We start from the raw sequence: 23694 nt of genomic DNA, 5'->3' as shown, positions 1-23694 counted from the left end.
GAAAAGATGGAATAAATACTTTTCAAGTTTTTCCTGAATTTACTGTGTGGTGAAGATCATGTCCATTGTATCTCTTCTTGTACATATTCGGCATCACAACTCCTGGCCATTGGGAAGAGGGGTCAGAGGAGGGTCGTTGTAATGATTTTCCTGGTGGGAGACAATATGTTGACCCTAGGGACCCTGAGCATTATGTTACTTCTACCATGTCATGGTACCTGATCATCCAACATAGATCAGGCTGACCTGCCACATCTGGTTAAAGTGCTTGCATTCAAGCCCACTGAAGGAAGCAGCAGTCACTGTTACATTGGGACATCAGACATGCTTCTCAAGCAATGACTCGAATTGCTCGTGGTTGCCACGTCAAAGCTAGGTATGGTGCAGGTTACATTCACACCACCCTATTCATTGAGCTGCGAAGAAGCCTGCGCTCTGTTGGCCCAGCAAGAATCTGGCACAGCTCCAATCTCCAATGCTAACTGTTGGCAGGTTGTATAATTTCAAGCCCCAGGGTTCAAAAGAGGAGGTGTTATCTTAAAATGAGAAGAGCAAAGCAATCGAAATCAGGGAAAGACTAAAGTAAACCATGTATCTGCAGGAACCAAGCAGTCTGCATTGAAACCCAAGTTAAACAAGAGATGCAGGCCTTCAGCCCATTGAGCATGCTATCATGCATCCATTTGCAGTCCAGTGGTTGTCAGGCTTTTTCTTTCCACTCGCATTCCACTTTAAGTAATCCTATGCCATCAGTGCTCTGTGATTAGTAAGGCATTGCATAAGGTGGGATGTGAGTGGGAAGGGAAGGTTGAGATCATTGCTCTAGACCCAATTCTTACTGAAATATTTTGCTTGAGAAAAATGGTCATTGGCCCATTTCTTTTGGAGTGATGCAACCGTGCACATAACGAGTCAATTAGGGACAATTAAAACAGTGGTTTTTCAAACTTTTTCTTTCCGTCCACCGACCACCTTACTAATCACAGAGCACTGATGGCTTAAGGATGACTTCAAGGGGGGATGTGAGTGGAAAGAATAAACGTTGAGAACCACTGCTCCTGCACAAATCCCCATCTTAAATCAACTTCCACCCAGAATCTATTACATGCCCACTAGGGGCAATCTCCAGAGGCCAATTCATCTAGCAAGTCCTAATGGCTCCGAGATCAAGGAGACAGTTCACATTTGGAGTCCATCACATTTGCTTCAATCCCAGGGACGGGGAGTGGAGCAGATTCAGTGACCCCGATGTGTTAACAGGGTGGAAAACGCCTGCTACATCTGTCAGATTTTTTTCTCTTGACTGACGGAAGATTTAAACGCGACAGAAGTCGATGGTGGATGCTCAAGGCGAAGCAACAAGGCATTTACACGCGACGAGTAAGTGCCTGCTGTCTCACAGCCCGCAGCAAGTTGTATCCAGCTCTCTGTTACAATCAAGGGGACCGCCCCCCCCTAACGGTGCTGCCTGAGGCATGCGCGGGACCCGATTGGCCCAGCCACTCAAGCGACCAATCCGCCTCTCAGCGACCGGGGAGCAGCTGATCCGAAGTCATGAATGAAACTGGCGGGGCACGTGTGAGAGCGGCTTGTCTCGGGGCCACCAAGGATGGAGGGAGGACGGCTGTGAGCATCTCTCTGCGTCCCGGACCACTCCGAAACCCAGTCCTTGAAGGTGAGCAGCAGGATGGCAAATAACGAGCAGCACGGAATGGAAGGGGGTGGATCAGCGTATTATTCGCCTTCTGTCCATTGATAACGGGGAATCAGGAGGCTGCTCATACACACTCCGTTTAAATGACCTCGTTGGTAGTAGCAAGATATAAGTCGTTGATTCAGTCTGTTTGAACTAGGTCTTTGAATCACACACTTGCCCTGGATCATGTTCCTTGGTTCTTGGAAGGGGACTTGAGACAGGGCGCAGATGTTCAGGGCGCAGATGTTCAGGGCGCAGATGTTCAGGGCGCAGATGTTCAGGGCGCAGATGTTCAGGGGGCAGATGTTCAGGGGGCAGATGTTCAGGGGGCAGATGTTCAGGGGCAGATGTTCAGGGGGCAGATGTTCAGGGGCAGATGTTCAGGGGGCAGATGTTCAGGGGGCAGATGTTCAGGGGCAGATGTTCAGGGGCAGATGTTCAGGGGGCAGATGTTCAGGGGGCAGATGTTCAGGGGGCAGATGTTCAGGGCGCAGATGTTCAGGGGGCAGATGTTCAGGGCGCAGATGTTCACGGGGCAGATGTTCAGGGGGCAGATGTTCAGGGGCAGATGTTCAGGGGGCAGATGTTCAGGGGGCAGATGTTCAGGGGGCAGATGTTCAGGGGGCAGATGTTCAGGGGGCAGATGTTCAGGGGGCAGATGTTCAGGGGGCAGATGTTCAGGGGGCAGATGTTCAGGGGGCAGATGTTCAGGGGGCAGATGTTCAGGGGGCAGATGTTCAGGGGGCAGATGTTCAGGGGGCAGATGTTCAGGGGGCAGATGTTCAGGGGGCAGATGTTCAGGGGGCAGATGTTCAGGGGGCAGATGTTCAGGGGGCAGATGTTCAGGGGGCAGATGTTCAGGGGGCAGATGTTCAGGGCAGAGATGTGTTGATTAGAACAATATTTATATTTACAATGTGAATTGAGATGATCCTCTATGGCAGTGGTTCCCAACCTTTTACTTTCCACTCACATACCACTTTAAGTATTCACTATAAGTGTTCTGTCATTAGTCAGGGATTGCTTAAGGTGGTCTGTGAGTAGGAAGGGAAGGTTGAGAATCACTGCTCTAGACCCAATTATTACTAAAATATTTTGCTTAAGAAAAGGCCCATTTCCTTTGGAGTTATGAAACCTGTGCACATAACGAATCAATTTGGAATGATTAAAACAGTGGCTTTCAAACTTTTTCTTCCCACCCACATCCCACCTTAAGTAATCCCTTACTAATCACAGAACACTTATGGCATAGGGATTGCTTAAGGTGGTTTGTGAGTAGGAAGGGAAGGTTGGGAACCACTGCTCTATGGGGAAACACCCTACAGGTGACATTTTGTAAACTCCCACCAAATGTCTTGCTGCTTAATATGACCCCTTCCTGTTTCAGATTCTAGAAAATAAAATCCAGTTCCAGAATATTGCCCTTTTTTTTAACCTGATTCATTGAAGTTCCCGCCGGTTTTCATTCATTTGCTTGTTTCCAGCATCTGCAGTTTTTTTTTGTTTGTTTGCTTTCTCGAGGAGTGAGATTTGAGAGGCAGGATGGAGCAACTCGGGTACAGGTCTTATTTTAGTCATGCACATTTCTCATTGATGCCGTGAGTGAACAAGATTGAAAAGTCCTGGACAGAAGCTGAGGGCTTTTCAGCTCTCTCTCTCTCTCTCTCTCTCTCTCTCTCTCTCTCTCTCTCTCTCTTTCTCTTTCCCTCACCCCCAGAGCAAAAACCTGCCACTGGCATCTCCGTCATCAGATAGCTTACACTTCAGTGGGTGACTCAAACCAAGACAGATTGCATTCTGACTCCTGAACAAACAGTTTTAAATTTTGAGATGCTTCAGGTTAAAATCTTTTAAATGCCCTTCTCTTACCATCTGCCTTTTTGGTCGGGGGTGGGATGGTGGGGGGAAGCAGGGGAAGGGTGGTGACAAATAGAAGTCCAATCCAGTAGCAATGCTCATAGTTTTGAGTTTGGGCATTCAGCATCAATATCAGAGATGCTAACAACACACTTGCAACTCTTTAAATAGAACCAGTGCTGTCTAATATTTGTCATGGTGAGGAGAAAGACTCTGTCTACCCTAACTATGGATCTCAAAACACAAACTGAGGGAAATGCATTGTCATTGACCTTTTTTTTTCAGATGACATGTTAAACTCGGCCTGCTCCTTTTGGATGAGACAAGTCAGATCAAGGCTAGGTCATTGGTCTTATTTTAGGTAGGGATAGATAGATTTTAAAAAAAAACAGGGAAATGAGGGCTAGAAGGAACTGGCAGAGAAGAGGAGTTGAGGGCAGCCAAGATCACATTGGTAGGGCAGGTTTGAAGGGCTTGGTGGCCCTCTCCTTGTGTTCAGCTGGAGTTTTTTAACAATGCAGAATTAAGATCCCCTTAACACACCACCAAAACAGGTTGCTGCAGTAATACAACATTTTAATGCACCCAGTGATGGAATACTATCTCAGCAATTCAGTTGTCCTTTGCGATTGAGCACCCTGTGGGCCTTTGTATGACGTGAATCAGCAGCACGCCTTTAACCTCTGTGTAATCCATTTTTGGAAGGCTGAACTGCAATGATAAAGGGCTAGAAACATTGAGCAGCTCACCGAGTATTTCTATCATTTCTGATTGCAGCATCTGCAGTATTTTTTTTAATGTCCATGCAGAGAAGCCATTGGATATGTGCAGTGATATCGGACGAAGTGGAACTGTTCGAACAGTTTAGAGAAGCATTGTAGACCACGACTGGGTGTGGGAGGCTTGTCTTACCATGTTTGTCTGCTGGAAAGTGGAAGGCTAAAATGATTGAAGCACATAAGATCTTGGGCGGGCGGATGTGAAATGAAACATTTTGCTCGTGGGAGAACCAGGAGGTAAGGGGTCATGGCTTAAAGAACAAATCACCCAATAAGATGGTGGTGAGGAGAAAGTTTGTTTTTGGATAAATCTCTGTTTTTGAAACTCCACTCAAAGGGTGGAGGAAAGTATTCTCTGAATAATTTTTTTACAGTAGAGGTTAATGGGAGTGCGTGTTTACCTGAAATAAATAGGAATGTTGAGGTGAAGTCATGATCTCTTTAACAGGCAGAGCTAGCTCAAAGGGTCCTGCACCCTCCCACTGCTCCTAATTAGTAAGTATCACATAGGATCCATCAATGACTCTGGTCTCAACCATTGAAGCAGACCTCACTTCTGCAGATAAGCCTGATACTACCTTGGTTGGTTATTGAGGTCCCTGGCAAATTCCAGCTTTAACTTAAGATTGCTAGCAGCAGGCTGCCCCCCCCACCTTAACCCTGCTGATGGGTTTAAGGACCAGAGGAATGGAACCAGGAGGAGGCCATTCTGTCCTTTTGCCTGCTATGCCATTCAAGAAGATTAAAAAAAAACCCTTCTAATCTAACCCCTCCATCTAAACAAGCTTAATTTGTATAAATTGGAGATTATGGATTAATTAATGACCAGACAGGGAGTCTCCAGAGCATCCATACCTCTTAAATCCTCAAGTTGTGATAATAATCCATGAATGGATCCCACATCTATTCAAATTCAAACTTTACATCTTTAATGTTGTATCTAATTTTATTTTTACAAACTTAAATAAGACATAACCATTGGGTATGAGTAGGTGAAGAGTTATCTTTCCATTTCATTAGGATTGCTCATCTAGCTATCAGCGAGGTAAAAGCTAAAATTGGGTTGAAGTCAGGGATATAGTCTCTTCTTGAAGAAAAATCAAATAAAACATTTAAAGGTTATGGTTCTAATCACTGACAAAATGTGGAAAATAGTTTTCCAAAATTTTTCTATATTGGCACACTCCCAAGACAAATGAATCAATTGAGGTTCAAAGATTTTAGACTTATCACACAATAGATAGATATCAGAATCAAAATGAGATCATTTCACTTTAGACACGTGTATTCTGTGCTCTGCCTTGAATTGTAGCAAACAGTGTCATGCACAAAATGAGGAGTCATTGGTGAAATTAAGAGTGGTGTCCCAGTCCTCATCTGAAGGATGAATCAGTGACCTTGGTTCAATGTTATTGTGGGTGCTAACGGTATATGCTAACCCATATCCTGGAGAGTTGCCCATTGATAGGATAATTGGCTGCTGTAGGTTGCACCCATTGGGGGTGAGTGGCTGGAGAATCAGTGTGTAAGAGAGAATGGAATTGCTAGGATGACTCTAAAGGCCAGCATTGGCACAATGGGCTGAGTTTCCTTCTATGTCGTATCAAAATATGAGTTTCTGTTTTCGGCAGTCACTGTTGGTCAAATCTGAATTTAACTCTTGTTCTCTTTTTTCTAAATCCCGTTTACAGTTTGATTGGAATAATTGTGAACAGGGAAAATAATTGGTTAACCAAATTTAGAGTTACTGTACAGTGTAGATTCTGTACTAGGTAGGACCAGTGCTGAATAGTTTATTCAGACCCAAATTTCCAAATTGTGTTTAGACATTGAGATAAAGGGGTTGAAAGAACAATTGGGGTTGAGAGAGGATTAATAAAAACAAGGACTAGCATCCTCAAAAAAAAGTTTGTAACCATGTCTATCTTCCAGGGCTTTTATTTCAATCAATCCTAAACTACTAACTTTCTATTCCTTCCACATAAATCCTGAAAATTTCCTTTGCATCTTCTCCAAGTCTGACAACCTTCCGAAAATTCACTCCATATGTGATTTTAAAAGTGGCCCAAAAGTGATTCATAAAATTTCTGCACACCTTCCCGATTAAAGCATGCAAGATATTTTCCCCTCAATTAACTTCCTCTCCCTCAACTACTCTTGCATGCACTATGTAAATCTGTACCCACTTTATAATCACACCATTTAATTATATTGGTTCTTCCTTCACTTTCGAGAATGTGAAGGGCAGTTTCTTATTCACCTTCATTAATCCTTTTCTGTCCAGAAGCTGAAACTTCACAGGAACAGGGCCTTCATGCTACCACGTCTGTGCTGAACATGATGCCAATGTAAACTAATCCCAATTAATGCACATGGTCCACATCCTTCGATTTGCTGCCTGTTTCTGTGTCTATCTAAGTGCCTCGTGAATGTTGCTGCTCTATCTGCTTGTACTGCTTCATCTGGTAGCATGCTCCAGACTGTGTACATATATGTATTTTTAAAAAAATCTTCTTTTAAACTTGCCCTCACTCATCTTAAACCTTGATCCTTTAATATTTGACATTTCCATCCTGAGCTATCTACCACTCTCGGTCTAGCTCTATCTTTGCCTTTCATAATTTTATACATTTCTATCATGTCACCCCCTCCACAACCTCTGGCACTCCAGAGTAAACAAACCCAGTTTGTCCTTTGCGGTTAATACAATCCAGCCAGTCTGCTGGTAAACCTCTTCTGCACCTTCTCCAAAGCCTCCACATCATTCCTTTAGTGAGATAACCAGAACTGCGCGGACACACACAATTCCAAATGTAGCCTAACTCGATTATCATCTGGCAGAATCTCACCTTGCAGTGACCACCCTTGCACAATGATTCTGCCCAGCATCTGTGAAGGATCGCAGAGGCCATTCCTAACTACACCTAGCCAGAAGAGTGCAGGCTGTACTGTGCAAAGGATAAGTGTAGCATCTTCAAAATCTTGCAATGGATCAAAATTATATTTCAGACTGAGAACACCTATGGCGTAGCACGGGGAAATTAATCAAAGCTTGCAATCTTCAATTGCAAATCTATTTGGAACTTCTACAATCAATATTGGAATAAGACACAAACTATTTTAACACCAGTAACAAAATAGGGGAAAGAAAAATTTCTCGGCTCATGCATTTCAGACAAAGGAACAATCATTGTCTGCATCACAATTATCATAATTCAGGTGCATTGCTGTTCAGCGTGGGCAATCGTGTCTCTCCATCCGTCCCGATATCTGACCCTAAGAATCATAGTTGTTGCCTCCCCTGTTCTCCTTCGGTGAAGGCTCCATCTTTGAGCTGAGCCTGTAGTCGATGCTGAGTTCATGATTATACAGGGGAATACGCTTGCAGTGTCTATACTGGCCATTGATCAGCAGATTCATCTGCCCAGCATTTTTAGTTTTACAATCATAAATTCTGCTTGTTTTTTTTAAAAGAAAACATCCACCATCTGCAATCTGTGGCTTCACGTGACCCTAATTGGGAAGCTAGACAGATACTGCCCCTTGCCCAAGGATGACTTGTAGGCTGTCGGATGAAAGGAGAGCCTTACTCCTCCTTTTGCTGAGCCATTGCGCAGCACTGACACCGAACTGTATCACAAAAGAAGTGCAATAATTTAAAATGATCTAATTTGATAATCTGCAGCAATCAAAGGTTCCAGCCCAAGGCTATTTAATAAATGCTTTTCTCCAGAGCATTCAATATGACTCCCTCTATTCACAATGCCCACAAACTTCCTCAAAAAGATGATCTGGCACGGATGATTCATCCAGCATTCACTGTCCTAAAACCTATGAGAGGTGTTGACTCACACCTTACTCACTTTCTATGTCATGACTGATTTGAATTGTACGTCACAATGCTTTTTTTTAACCCCAAAAAAAACCCAATGTGTTTGTATGCATCTTAAACAGTGGCGCAGACATTTATGAACAGATAAAAAAAAGTTATGATTGATCTCACTTTGTCCAAAAGAACTTGAATGTTCCAGAAACCCAAGATGTTTTTGTTGAATGATCACTGTAGTGAAGCCCGTTTTTAAAATAAAGACCCACAGGTTACAATTAAATTACCGTACAAACTCCATTGGTGATGAAGTCTGAGGGATAAATAAAATCCAATAAATTAGAGGAGAATTAATTGTGCTTTAAAAGATTGTTAATTCTCAAATTGAAGGCAGAAGCGATTTACCATTTTGCATCTAAGCTAGCGCTTTCAGTGGTGCAGAATTGCTTTGTTGTGGAATGTGTTTGAACCCATGTTTAAGGCTACTGCCTTTTTGGAATGAAGGAGTCTGCATAAAAGCAGAACTAATTTGCACTGAGGTTTTCAATTTTCTCTCAGTGACTCTTGCACAGCGTCTGCTCTTCATAATCTAAATAATTCAGGTCTAACAAGTGGGTGGGTGTGGAATAATCAGCTGTCAACAGAGCCCAGTTGAGAGATTTTCATTCATGCTTTGTGCCATTGTTACATCTAATGTTGGAAACACTGATTAGGCTCAGGGTTTTGTGGTTAAGCAGGGCTTCATGGTTGCACTGTCACCTCAAAGCGTAAGGATACGGGCTGTGACATCACTGCAGTATTTTGGTCCACTTTTCAGTAGAAAACCAAATATGCTGGAAATTCTCTGTCGAAAGACAGGATCTGTGGGGAGGGAAATTGATTCAATGTTTTGGGTCAAAGAACACACATCAGAACACTGTGCACTATTTTGAAGAAGAACTTTTATTATCACAGGTGTTAAACAATAAAGCTTGCAAATGCTGGGCTAGAGTGCAACGCACAGGCGTGCTGGAGAAATTCAGCAGGTCACGCAGCATCCATAGGAAGTAAAGAGTTGCCACTGTTTCGGGCCTGGGGATACCTGACGAAGGGCCCAGGACCGAAACATTGGTTACCTTTTCATTATGATCGTGGTCGATCTGCCCCAGGCCTCATCTCCTCTGCCACCCCACATAGTGCTGAGTTTGTCTAGTCATTAGCACAGGTCAGCATGTATAAAGCCACTATTAGAGGACTGCTGACCAATGGCCAGCCTTCAACAAATAGCATTAAACCAAAGTATCTGGCAATTTTTTTTTCACTTTTGATAGAGAGTTTGCATAAGCACTGGCAACTGTAATTCCTCTAAACTATTGACCAGATTTAAAAAGTACATTGGATGTCTATATCTGAGGGTGACGTGCATGCTGCCTTCAGGAAAGTGAATCTGAGGGAAGCATTTGGCCCAGGTGGAGTACCTGGCCGAGTATTAAAAATCTGTGTTGACCAACTTACCGAGGTATTCACAGATATCATCAATATTTCACTAGAGCACCTGTTTCAAACAGACATCAATCATACTGGTGCCCAAGAAGAATGCCTTAATGACTATTGACCAGTAGCACTTGCATCAACAGTGGTGAAGTGTTTTTGTAAGGCTGGTGATGAAGCAGATCAGCTCCTGTCTGAGCGGTGACATGGATCAATTCCGATTTGCTTATTGTAATAACTGGTTTATGGCAGATGCCATCTCACTAGCTCTACACAAAGCCCTGGAACACCTGGACAGTAAAGAAACATTCATCAGGATGTCCTTTATCATTTACAGATCAGCATTTAACACCATCATTCCATCAAAACTAATCAACAAACTCCAAGAACTGGAAGTTAACACCCCACTGTGTAATTGGATCATAGATTTCCTCACCAGTGAAGATTGGCAAGAATGTCTCCTCCACAATCTCCATCAGTAACGGAGCAACACAGGGCTGTGATTTTAGCCCCCTGCTCTACTCCCTTTACACCTACAATTGTGTGACTTGATGACAAATTGGCTGACGACACCACGGTAGTGGGTTGAATAAAGGAAGGGGATGAGTCCGCATACAGGATGGGAATTGAAAACTTGGTTGAATGGTGCACCAACAACAACCTTACACTCAATGTCACCAAGACTAAGGAGCAGATTGCATACCCCTTGTTTATTTTCCTGAAATTAACAATCTAGTGATCACTGGGGGATCAGAGGTGGAGAGGGTGAGTAAATTTAAATTATTGGGGGGTCACTATCTCAGAGGATCTTTCCTGGACCCAACACACCAATGTCATCCTAAAGAAAGTATGTCAGCACCTCTACTTCCTCAGGTGATTGCAGAGGTTTGGTATGACATCAGAAGCAATGGTAAATTTCTACAGAGGTGTGGTGGAAAGTGTGCTGACCAGCTGCATCATGGTCTGGTATGGAAACACTAATACCTCCTCAAGCTAGTGGACACAGCACAGGACAACACAGGGAAAACCCTTCCCACTATTGAGTGCATCTACAGGGAATGCTGCCATCAAAGAGCAGCTGCAATCATCAAAGACCCACACCACCCAGCACATGCTCTGCTCTCTCTGCTGCCAATCAGGAAAGATGCCACCGTCAGACTCTTCAAAGACAAACTCATTAAAGGATACTTAGTAAGCACTTTATTGTTTGCATAGTCATTTGTTTACATTCATTATCTGATTACAAATCTTTGTTGACATGTGTATGTAATTGTACAGTGTTTTTTTGCACTACCAATTGGTGATAATTCTGCCGGGCCTGCACGAAAAAGGAATCGGGGTTGCATGTGATGTCATGTACGTACGTACCCTAACAATAAATCTGAAAATCTGTGAGATGCTTTGGGATGGTGTGGGATTGTGAAAGGTGCTGTCAGAAGCCCTTTTTGCACAGCAGTTGAGAGCTGGGTTTTATCCACCTTTCGAATGCTGTGTAAAAGTATTGAAGGTAGATTGAGAAAATCTAGAGACTTGCCTTGTTTTGATCTGCAGAGGTAGGTAGTCTCTGCGGTGGAGCGTATTGGACTCGCGGAGCCAGCTTTTTTTGGTTCTGTGTGAACAAGCAAGCTGGCTTCCAGAGACAGGGGTCACGTATATGGCAATAGCGGGTCTTTTCAGTGTGGGGGAAAATAAAGGGCAAGAATGTCAAAACACACCCACAAGGAGAAAATCAGAGGAAATGGGAACAAAGTATTCATTAGTGTAATTTGTCGAAATGGCTTCTACAGCTTTTCAGTTCTTCCACAATTCACTATTAATGTGAATTACCAAGAGCTGTTACTTGAACCACAGCTATTTATGGAAAACCTGGCATTGAATTATGTGAATTTTTAAAGTTGCAAGGATGATAACAAAAAAAAATAAGGGATGAGACTGTTGATCTCTCTGGTAGTTGCAGTTTAGGCAGGAACGACACATTGAGGGAAGTAATCAGAAAAGAGAACAATTGTTTGGAAGGCAGCAAGACTTTGCGCAAGTACAAAAAAAAAAATCAGGAAGTGGGCTTCCAGGTTAACCCTCGCCCACACCCCCACCAGCCGCCTTCTTCTTTCTAAATATAGTAGGTTCCAGTGTGAAGAATGATTTATTTTATCAGCAACTTTCAAGCCCTACAGGTGGTTTTGCCACACCCATGGAAAGGCCATCACCCCATGCCTATAAAGCACGTCCATGTCAATGCCAATAGTTCCTTCCTTCTGGTGGATGTCTGTTAATCTGTCAATCCCAGTTGTTCCCAGCGGCAAGACTTCATGGTGATCATGTATGGAAATCTATACGTGTGTTGCACACAAGAACATATGACCTGCCTGGGCCCTTGAACCTGCTCCATCAGTCAACGTGATGAAGGTCAATCTGCTCCAGGCCTCTATTCCTCTGCTAGTCCACACAGCACTGAATTCACTGACATTTTAAAATTTAAAAACTTGTTGAAATAAGAATGATAATCCAGTAACTCCTCTGGGGCAGAGAAATGCAGAGATTCAAAACCTTGTTTGCATTCTGGGCATCTCCATTATAAATAATCTTCCCTTTTTGGAGACTCTCCAACTCATGGAAATATCTATGTTGTCATATTACCTTTGTACCTTGTATAGTTAGTTAATTAAGGATACTCCTCATTCTAAGCTCAATGAGATATAGATTTAACTTTTTAAGCTGTTGTCATTGGACAACCCTGTCAATCTATGAAATAGTCTACTGCATCTCTTCTGGTTCACCTCCAATTCAATGCAAGAACATACAAAATCAGAGCAGGAGAGGGCCATGAAGCACTTCGTGCCTGCTCTGCCATTTAAAAATATGGTGTCTGGTTTGGCTGTGGATTTACCTGTCCATTCCCCATTACCATTAATTCTCCTGCTAAGCTAAGTGTTTTAAATAATGTTTAAAGAGGAACCCCAGTGGTTCTCAACTTTTTTTCTTTCCACTCATATACCACTTTAAGTAATCCCCATGCCATCAGAGCTCTGTGATTAATAAGAGATTGCTTAAGGTGCTATGTGGGTGGAAAGAAAAAGTTTGAAAACCACTGTTTTAATCGTCCCTAATTGACTCGTTATGTGCACGGTTTCATAACTCCAAAGGAAATGGGCCAATGACAATTTTTCTTAAGCCAAATATTTCGGTAACAATTGGGTCTAGAGCAGTGGTTCTCAACCTTCCCTCCCCACTCACATATCACCTTAAGCAATCCCTTACTAATCACAGAGCACTGATGGCATAAGGATTACTTAAAGTGGTATGCGAGTGGAAAGAAAAAGGTTGAGGGAAAGCCTTGCCAGCAATTGCCATGATGTTCTATTTTTTAAAATAACAATGAAGGCCAACATACTTAATTACTTGCTGTACCTGGATGCTAACCTGGGTTTTCATGATCAAGAACATCTCAAGCTCGATCACACTCTACTCGCTTCACTTTTTGGACAAGTTTGCCTTTTGATTCCATTAGCCTGTACATGACCGTTCACTTTTTGGTACAGAATTCCTTTTGCCATACATCTTCCTTCACATTCAACTTGCTCTATTCTGTTGCAGCACAACTTCCAGAAAATACTGAAAATTTTGCCCCTCCTCCTAGTTTTTAATGTAGATAACATCACCTTGAGGGCAGTGTGTTGATCTTCAGCATGCTTCTCTGGTTTGATCCTTTCAGTTTTTAAAATAAAACTTGTTCTCTTTTTGTCTTCTGGGCTAATCATTCTTCCACCTACAATGACACACTTCATCAGTGTGTCTTCTTAATCAGGCACCTCATTAAATGCTTTCAGAAAATCTAAACTGAAACCATCAATTTCCCCTCTATCAAATCTGCTTATTAAATCTTCAAAAGAACCAAAGCACTCATCGAACCAGCTCATTTGTCAAACATGATATCCTTTTATTTTCCAAATGACTCACCAGTTCTTTTTTGATTTGTAGATACTAAGAATAAGCCAACTGGGAGTTTCCCATTTTTGTCTCCCTCCCAATCTGCTGGTACCCTCCTGAATCTCATGAATTCTGAAGAAATTAAAAATTGACAGACAGGGAGCTAAATGTCCACTTTTTCAAAGTTTGAGGAGGCATAACATGATTATTTGATGCATCCTCTTGTCACGGAAACTGTATTTGTTATCAGTATCAAATTGTTGGCAGCGCTATTGGTTCTGGTCTTTGGGGTACCTGCTGGTGTTTTTAAACACTGCATTTCTGCCCCCCCTACCCCCTTCTCCCCTCCCCCCCCATTCCTGAGGTTTGTGTCCAGTTCTTCTTGGAAGCCAAAGGTCCATTGCCTACAGCTGAGCCAGAATGCCAACAGCTGTTGTTTCCTCTCCCTACTCGTCAAATAGATTGTCATCTGTTTGTACAAGTACATCTCAACGAAATAGTGTTCTCTGGCCCTCGGTGCAAAACATGCAGACACACAAGAGACATACAGGCAAACAATATGTAATGCAGGACAAAATTTTAATCCATAAAAATAAATAAATAAATAAACTTTGCTTTGTAAAATGAGTCTCCGATAGTTAGTGTGAGCAGTTCTTTTGGTTGTTCAGCATTCTCATTGCCCGTCTCTCTTCCTAAACGAGAGCAGTTGAAAGCTGAAAGGTGAGGCTTGGGTTCAGGTTTGGGGTGAGGCTGCTAAGGCTTGGGTTCCATTGTGATCTTGTTCTGCCTGTAGTGGGAGTCCACAAACCAAAATGGACTTGCCAGCTTTCTGGCACTTTGCCTCTGAACTTATTCTAGCTTGATTAATGATGTGCATTTCAGCAAGATTAGTGATGCTTTTACAGCACTGCAAACTGGGTTCAAATCCGCTGCTGTCTGCAAGAAGTTTGTACGTTCCCCACCATGTCTGTGTGGGTTTACCACGGGTGCTCCAATTTCCTCCCACCCTCCAAAATGTACGGGTTGCAGGTTAATTTGGGTGCAATTGGCAGCATATGTTTAAATGGCTGGTATCAGCTTCTATCTGGCAGTGAAAACTATTGAATTTATTTGCCTCAGAATCGAAATTTATTGTCATGAATAAGTCACGAAATTTGTGGTTTTGCGGCATTATCACAGTGCGATCATTCATATAAACTACCTTACAACAATCTATTCTTAAAAATAGTGCCCGAAAAGTAAGGCAGTGTCTTTGGTTCATTGATTATTTAGGAATCTGATGGCAGTGGGGAAGAAACTGTCCTTGTGCTGCTGAGTGCTTGTCTTTAGGCTCCTGTACCTTTTCCCCAATGGTAGCAGAATGAAGAGGGTATGGCCTAGGTGGTGGGACTTTTTTTTTAAAAAGACATCGCCTCTTGTAGATGTCCATTAGAAATTTGAAGTTCTTGACCCTCTCCACTTCTGAGCCCTCAATGAGTTCTGGGTTGTGTTCCCTGACTTCTTCTTGAAGTCCACAATCATCTCCTTGGTTTTGTTTACATTAAGCACATGGTTGTTGGCATGACACCTCTCAACAAGCTGATCCATCTCCCTCCTACACACTTCCTCATTGCTGTTTGTGATTTTTTTTTTGCCGACAACAGTGGTGCCTGGCCACACAGTCATGGGTGTATAATGAGTAAAACAGTGAGCTAAGCACGCATCCTTGTGGTGAGCCTGTGTTGATGATCAGTGAGGAGGAGACATTGTTTCTAATTTATCCTGACTGTGGTCTTCTGACAAGGAAGGCAAGGATTCAGTTGTCATGGGTGGGTATAGAGGCCTAGAGTTTGTAGCTTATTGACCAGCACTAAGAGAATAATGGCGTTGAAGGCTGAGCTGAAGTCGATGAAGAGCAGCCATACATATGAGTTGCTGTGTTCGAGGTGATCTGGACCTGAGTTGAGAGCCAGTGATATTGCTTTGAATTGAATCAAGTAATGCTAAGGTATTCTGCTTGATGAAAGCTGCCACCATCTCTGTTCCAGTGACCTAGGTTTGATCCTGGTCTGTAGAGCTTGCATGTTCTCCCTCTGACTTGATGGGATCCAATTTCCTCTCTATCAGACGTGAACTGATGGATCACTTGGACACTGTAAAATTTTTCCCAGTTTGTATCTGAGGGGGAGGGGTGTGGGGAATGGATGGGAATGTGGGATAATAAAATGGCAAGAGTGTTGGATTAGCATGAATGATTGGTTGAGGATCAGCCTGAATTCAATGGGCCAAAGGACCTGTTTCCATGCTGTGCAGGACATTTGTGGCTCTGTAACAATCAGTACTTGTACAGTTTCTTGGTACAAGTATTTTTTGCCACTGCCGTCTGTGAGCAGGAAGCTCACTTCTAGGTGAGTGCCAGACACAAGTGTGGGCACTGTTTGCATCAGACCCATTTACAGTGGATATGACAACTTGTTATAAACTGGTTGCAGCTGGATTGCTTCTGGCAGCTGCGCTTGTGTCGTGCCCATCTAGAGAATGAGGGTATTTGGGTTGTGAGAGCAGCACTATTCCTCAGGTGAACAGCACATCCCTGCTCAACCCCCACAGGCATTCACCAGTAGCAGCCACAAATGGTGATTGTGCAGGGATTCTGGGGCTCTGGCTCCTGTGGAAAGAGGCCCAAATGCAACAATCATCTCCCTGAACCCACCACATTTTTCCCGCTGAGCTACCACAGGGAAGAAGAAAATCAAAACCACATTTTTTAATCTCCTCCTCCTTTGGATTTCTGTGATCGGGCAAGCAAGAGCCACGGACCCAGGTCATGCTGCAATGCTGATTTTAGGCTAGGACTTGGATGGGTAAGCTTGGGTTGGGGGACGCTGTTTACATCTGGTACCGCACGGATGGCAGTCTCTTCAATCTGAGGCACCTGCAAGCTCACACCAAGACACAAGAGCAACTTGTCCGTGAACTACTCTTTGCAGACGATGCCGCTTTAGTTGCCCATTCAGAGCCAGCTCTCCAGCGCATGACGTCCTGTTTTGCGGAAACTGCCAAAATGTTTGGCCTGGAAGTCAGCCTGAATAAAACTGAGGTCCTCCATCAGCCAGCTCTCCACCATGACTACCAGCCCCCCCACATCTCCATTGGGCACACAGAACTCAAAACGGTCAACCAGTTTACCTACCTTAGCTGCACCATTTCATCTGATGAAAGGATCGACAAAGAGATAAACAACAGACTCGCCAAGGCAAATAGCGCCTTTGGAAGACTACATAAAAGAGTATGGAAAAACAATCTCCTGAAGAAACACACAAAGATCAGTGTGTACAGAGCCGTTGATATACCCACGCTCCTGTTCGGCTCCGAATCATGGGTCCTCTACCGGCATCACCTACGGCTCCTAGAACGCTTCCATCAGCACTGTCTCCGCTCCATCCTCAACATTCATTGGAATGAATTCATCACCAACATCGAAGTACTCGAGCTGGCAGAGTCTGCAAGCATCGAATCCACGCTGCTGAAGACCCAACTGCGCTGGGTGGGTCACGTCTCCAGAATGGAGGACCATCGCCTTCCCAAGATCATGTTATATGGCAAACTCTCCACTGGCCACCGAGACAGAGGTGCACCAAAGAAGAGGTACAAGGACTGCTTAAAGAAATCTCTTGGTGCCTGCCACATTGACCACCACCAGTGGGCTGATATCTCCTCCAACTGTGCATCTTGGCGCCTCACAGTTCGGCGGGCTGCAACCTCCTTTGAAGAGGACCGCAGAGCCCACCTCACTGACAAAAGACAAAGGAGGAAAAACCCAGCACCCAACCCCAACCAACCAATTTTCCCTTGCAACCGCTGCAACCGTGCCTGCCTGTCCCACGTCGGACTTGTCAGTCACCAACAAGCCTTCAGCAGACGTGGACATACCCCTCCATAAATCTTCATCTGCGAAGCCAAGCCAAAGAAAGAAGGATGGGTAATGCTCGGGTTTGGGGGGTGGGGGGTTGATATGGGCCAAATGCAAGCAAACGTGACTAGCTTGAGTAGACAAGTTAGTTGACATGGTCAAGTTGGGCCGAAGGGCCTGTTTGTATGATGACGATGGGTAGCTTTATGCCAAGGTTGATATTCAAAGGGTTATGTATTTTTTAAATCTTAATTTTCATTGTTCAAGCATAACTGCCAGGTTGGTGGCTATTGCTTAATCAGATGTTTGTGGGGTGGGGGGGGGGGGGATCGGGTTCTCTCTCTTCTAGGTGCTGTGCAATCTACCTGTTGATGGTCCTTGCCCACTTCTGATGGGTGGGAAGTTCCAGGATTTGGATTCACGGAGTAATACCATATCTTCAAAATAGCAAAATGTGAGAGGTGCAGGAGAATGTGGAATTCTGAAAGGGCAGGGGACTTGTATATGATAATGGTTGTCAGTCCTGGAGATTGGATGAAGACCCAAAGGAAAGGAGTCCTCTCCATGAATGATGAGGGCCAGAGTGGGATAATCAAACAGTTGGGGGAGAGGATTCCAGAACAACGGTCCCAAACACCAGAAAGAAAATGATGGTTCATGGAGGGAAGAACTGATTTTTTTTCTCTCTCTCTTCCAAGTCAGAATCAAAGCATTCCCAAAGAGTTGAAATGTGAAATTAGCAATTCTTAACAGCTACCTTTAGAACAGTGGTTCACAGCCTTTTATCTTCCCACTCACATACCACTTTAAGTAAACCCTATGCCATCAGGGCTCTGTGATTAGCAAGGGATTGCTTAAGGTGGTGTGTGAGTGGGAAGGGAAGGTTGAGAATCACTGCTCTGGACCCAATTGTTTCTGAAATATTTGGCTTGAGAAAAAATTGTCATTGGTCCATTTCCTTTAGAGTTATGAAACCGTGCACGGAACGAGTCAATTAGGTACGATTAAAACAGTGGTTTTCAAACTTTTTCTTTCCACCCACATACCACCTTAAGCAATCCCTTACTAATCACAGATCATCTATGGCATAGGGATTGTTTAAAGAGGTATGTGAGTGGAAGGGAAAAGGTTGAGAACCACTGCTTTAGTATCTGAATCCACATGTTTAAAGGTAGTAAGATTTTTTTTAAATGTGGGATTATTAATGTGGAAGTACTCAGCCTATGAGTGATGTAGGAATTGAGGAAGAATGTTAGTCGAGTCTATTCTCAACCTATCCTCGATGTTGATGGCGCAGGCCTTTGACTCACAGTCTGTGACTGACCTCACATTGATACTAAAAAGGAATGCACAGGATTCACACCAGCAGGCCCCAGGACTGCTAGTGAAAGCACCTCTTGCCTGTCAGAGCTTTTCTTTTCAATCATAAAACATTCATCCTGGTTGCTGAAGCAATGTAATGCTTAATACTGGAACTAGAATTACATTTATTAAGCTTAGTCACACAACTATAAAAAGCTTTTCTAAATTATTTTTTTGTTTTCTTTGTAAGATTTCACTCATTTTCTATAATCTGTTTCCTTATCAATGTGTTGATCCTTTTTTGGTGAATTCAAAGTCCAGAGTTCAAAATCACACTGTTTCAGAATATAAATTAGAATGGAAAAAAAACTAAAAGCTATAATCAGTAAAAGTAATGATTAAACTGCCACGTTGCTGCTCATGTCAAACTAGTTTGCTTAATTGCTTCAGGGATGGAAACATTTTTCGTTATCCAGACTGACCCATCCATGACCCCAGCGACTCCGGACGTACATAAGCATGGACCACTCTTAGCTGCTCTCTACATTTGACCAGCCAGCCACTCAGCCATATGAACATTCGAAGAATGATCAACCTCATCTTGTTGAGGCCACTCAGGAATTTGGCTGTTGCCAGTGCCGTTGTAGGAAAATTATTTTATTTACTAAATGCAGATTTCATATTTATTGCCAGAATACATACATGACATCATGTACAATCTAGAGATTATTTTTTTCCTGTGGGAAAGGCAGAATTATCTCTTATTGGTAGTGCAAAAAAAATGGACACAATGTACACATGTAAACAAATAAAGAAATGTAAACAACTGTGCAATCTTCTTCTTTGGCTTGGCTTCGCGGACGAAGATTTATGGAGGGGTAATGTCCACGTCAGCTGCAGGCTCGTTTGTGGCTGACGAGTCCGATGCGGGACGGGCAGACACGGTTGCAGCAATACAGAGAGGAAAATGACAAACAATAAAGTGCAAAATTAAGAGTCCTTAAATGAGTCCCTGATTAAGTTTGTCGTTGAGGAGTCTGATGGTGGAGGGGCAGCAGCTGTTCCTAAACCTGGTGGTGCGAGTCTTCTGGCACCTATACCTCTTTCCTGATGGTAATAGCGAGAACAGAATGTGTGCTGTGGTTTGTTGATCTGTGATTATTGCTGCTGCTCTCCGATGGCAGTGTTCCCTGTAGATGTTCTCGATGATGCGGAGAGTTTTTCCTGTGATGTCCTGGGCCGTGTCCACTACATTTTGCAGGGATTTACACTTGGGCGTATTGATGTCCCAGTACCAGACCATGATGCCGCCGATCAGCACATTTTCCATCACATATCTGTGGAAATTTGCCAGGGTTTCTGATGTCATACCAAACTTCTGGAAACTCCTGAGGAAGTAAAGGTGCTGATGTACTTTCTTCATGATGCCATTAGTGTGTTCAGTCCAGGAAAGATCTTCTGAGATGGTGACTCCCAGGAACTTAAATTTGCTCACCCTGCTTCCCCAATGATCACTGGATCGTAGACATCTGGTTTTCCCTTCATGAAGTCATTAATCAGCTGCTTGGTTTTAGTGACATTGTGTATGTGATTGTTGTTGGTGCACCATTCAGCCAAGTTTTCAACTTCCCTCCTGTAGGCTAACTCATCACCCCTTTTTATACAACCCACTGCCATGGTATCTACGTCTGTGAATTGGTAGATGGTGTTACTGTCATACCAAGCCACACAGATGTACGTGTAAAGTGAGTAGAGCAGGGGGCTAAGAACACAGCCCTGTGGTTTTACGGTACTGATGGAGATTGTAGAAGAGAAATTCTTGCCAATCCTCACTGATTACCCACAAAAAAAATGTATTTTTATCATCCACTTCCTTTTGTTTACACCCAAATCTTAAAAGTTAACATAAATGCAACTGGTATATCTTGTTAAAACCTGTCCATGTCTGATTTCTGAAACTCGATTTATTCTTGCCCTCCCTCACAATAGGGAGATTTTTAAATCAACTCTGAGGGATGTGGATATTGTTGGGAAAGCCTCACATCATCATTTTGTTTGCTTGATTGCATGCAGTTACACCTTCATTTTTAAAAAAATTTCTGCTATAGTGATGACGCAGCCATTGTCAGATAAGGAAGACCAGTTACAAGAAGGTGGGGGGGGGGCAAGGTCAGAATTACCTCCTAGTTTATCCCATTAGTTCTTGGCCGCCTGAAAGTTCTGCTGTCATTTACTTCCTCTTAGACTGTATTCCACACCCCACCCCCATTAGACATCTCCCCACCCCCCATTAGACATCTCCCCACCCCCCATTAGACATCTCCCCACCCCCCATTAGACATCTCCCCACTCTCCATTAGACATCTCCCCATCCCCCATTAGACATCTCCCCACCCCCCATTAGACATCTCCCCATCCCCCATTAGACATCTCCCCATCCCCCATTAGACATCTCCCCACCCCCCATTAGACATCTCCCTACGCTAGGTTCATCTCTTCTTTCACCACTTTATTTGTTCCTCTTACCAGCTGATTAACATTAATCAAACCCAGTTGCCAACCCTTCAAGATTGATGTGGGTCCTTCAGAAATGTAAAAATTAATTCCTTTGTTGCTAGTATTATCATTGTTTTTATTGGATCTTGTTGCGGGCCGCCGAACGCTCCACACCCGAAGCGGTGACCTGTCACTGGGAGCTTGGCAGACAATTGGGTGGAGCTAGAGAAACAGCCACACCCAGGGATGAGAGGGGCTCATGGATTGGCCGCTCCCCAGGTAGCACTAAATAACCAATCCCAGCAAGCGGATGGTAATGCCACCAGTCGGGAGGCGTGATGACATCAGATATGGGCTTCTGAGCCCTTTATAAACAGAGCTGCCAGCACAATAAATCAGTGTTGAATTTGCTCCTGTGTGTGTGTCTTTGAGTGTAGCGGATGCTACTGCTGGGGAGTTTACAATCTTTCGTATTTGCAATTTATAAAACTACTAAAGATGAGAAAAACCTCGTTTTTTTAAAAAATATATATTTTTCACACTATGAACCATACTGACCAAAATACACACAGACATTTCCCTCTTGAATATACACAGTGTCATTTTCTCCCCTTTTTCCCTGCTGCCTTCCCTCCCTCCTTCACCCCCCCCACTCACTCAATGTTCAACCTATATGATACATAAAACCCATTAAACAATGTCATCACTTAATAAATATAAACAAGAAATTTGTGTCTTTAACTTTTACATACTGGGTCAGTTCATTTCATTGTCTTCTCCTTCTGTCATTTTAGGTGCTGGAGGTCCATGGTAGGACTTCTCTGTTGTGTTCCATGTACGGTTCCCAAATTTGTTCGAATACTGTGATGTTATTTCTTAAATTATATGTTATTTTTTCCAATGGAATACATTTATTCATTTCTATGTACCATTGCTGTATTCTCAGGCTCTCTTCTAATTTCCAGGTTGACATAATACATTTTTTTGTTACAGCTAAGGCTATCATAATAAATCTTTTTTTGTGCTCCATCCAAATCGAGTCCAAGTTCTTTACTTCTTAAATTACTTAGAAGAAAGATCTCTGGATTTTTTGGTATGTTTCTTTTTGTGATTTTATTTAATACCTGGTTTAGATCTTCCCAAAACTTTTCCACTTTCTCACATACCCAAATTGCATGTACTGTTGTTCCCGTTTCCTTCTTACAGTGAAAACATCTATCTGATATTGTTGGATCCCATTTATTTAACTTTTGGGGCATGGTGTATAGCCTGTGTAACCAATTGTATTGTATCATGCGTAACCTCGTGTTTATTGTATTTCTCATAGTTCCGGAGCATAGCTTTTCCCATGTTTCATTCTTTATCTTTATGTTTAGATCTTGTTCCCATTTTTGTTTGGGTTTACAGCTTGTTTCCTCGTTCTCTTTCTCTTGCAGTTTGATGTACATGTTTGTTATAAATCTTTTAATTATCATTATGTCTGTAATCACATATTCAAATTTGCTTCCTTCTGGTAACCTCAGACTGCTTCCCAATTTGTCCTTCAAGTAGGTTTTCAGTTGGTGGCATGTGAACATTGTACCGTGAGTTATACCATATTTGTCCTTCATTTGTTCAAAAGATAATAATTCATTTCCCGAAAAACAATTTTCTATTCTTTTAATCTCTTTTCTCTCCCATTCTCCAAAGGAAAGGTTATCTATTGTGAAAGGGATTAGTTGATTTTGCGTCAATATTAATTTTGATAGTTGATAATTTGTTTTATTCCTTTCTATGTGAATCTTCTTCCAAATGTTGAGCAGATGGTGCAGTACTGGTGAATTCCTATGCTGCACCAGCTTTTCATCCCACTTATATAGTATATATTCAGGTACCTTCTCCCCTATTTTATCTAGCTCTAATCTGGTCCAATCTGATTTTTCCCTTGTTTGATAAAAATCTGATAGGTATCTTAATTGTGCTGCTCTATAATAATTCTTAAAAGTTTGGTAGCTGTAAGCCCCCTTGTTTGTACCATTCTGTTAATTTATCTAGCGCTATCCTCGGTTTCTCCCCTTTTCATAAAAATTTCCTTAATATTTTCTTTAGCTCCTTGAAGAATTTCTCTGTTGAGTGAATTGGTAACAATTGAAATAGGTATTGTATCCTTGGGAAGATATCCATTTTAATACAATTTACCCTTCCTATCAGTGTTAGTGGTAAGTCTTTCCAGTGTTCTAAGTTGTCTTGTAATTTCTTCATTAATGGCTGATAATTAAGTTTGTATAGATAGCCTAAATTATTATCTAGTTGTATACCTAGGTACTGAATTGGTTGTGTTTGCCATCTAAATGGTGATTCTTTCTTAAATTTTGTGAAATCCACATTATTCATTGGCATTGCTTCACTTTTATTTGCGTTGATCTTGTATCCCGATACTTCTCCATATTCCATCAATTTTTTATTTAAT

The 23694-nt window shown here is 42.7% G+C and overlaps 1 long non-coding RNA gene across 3 annotated transcripts in view; it reads left to right on the top strand.

Moving 5' to 3' along the window:
* Positions 1–1532: 1532 nt before the first annotated feature.
* LOC138742930 (uncharacterized) overlaps positions 1533–23694 on the top strand; it is a 35208-nt gene continuing 13046 nt past the window's right edge. The window contains exons 1-2 of one of the 3 annotated variants that reach the window (XR_011344524.1): positions 1533–1675; positions 9966–10039. This is a non-coding gene — a long non-coding RNA (uncharacterized lncRNA). The remainder of the gene's footprint in view (positions 1676–9965; positions 10040–23694) is intronic. The other 2 variants (XR_011344523.1, XR_011344522.1) reach the window with 2 other exon arrangements.

Source organism: Narcine bancroftii, chromosome 9 (genome assembly GCF_036971445.1).
Source record: "Narcine bancroftii isolate sNarBan1 chromosome 9, sNarBan1.hap1, whole genome shotgun sequence".
Lineage (NCBI taxonomy): Eukaryota > Metazoa > Chordata > Chondrichthyes > Torpediniformes > Narcinidae > Narcine > Narcine bancroftii.
This window is presented reverse-complemented; position numbering and strand designations above follow the sequence as displayed.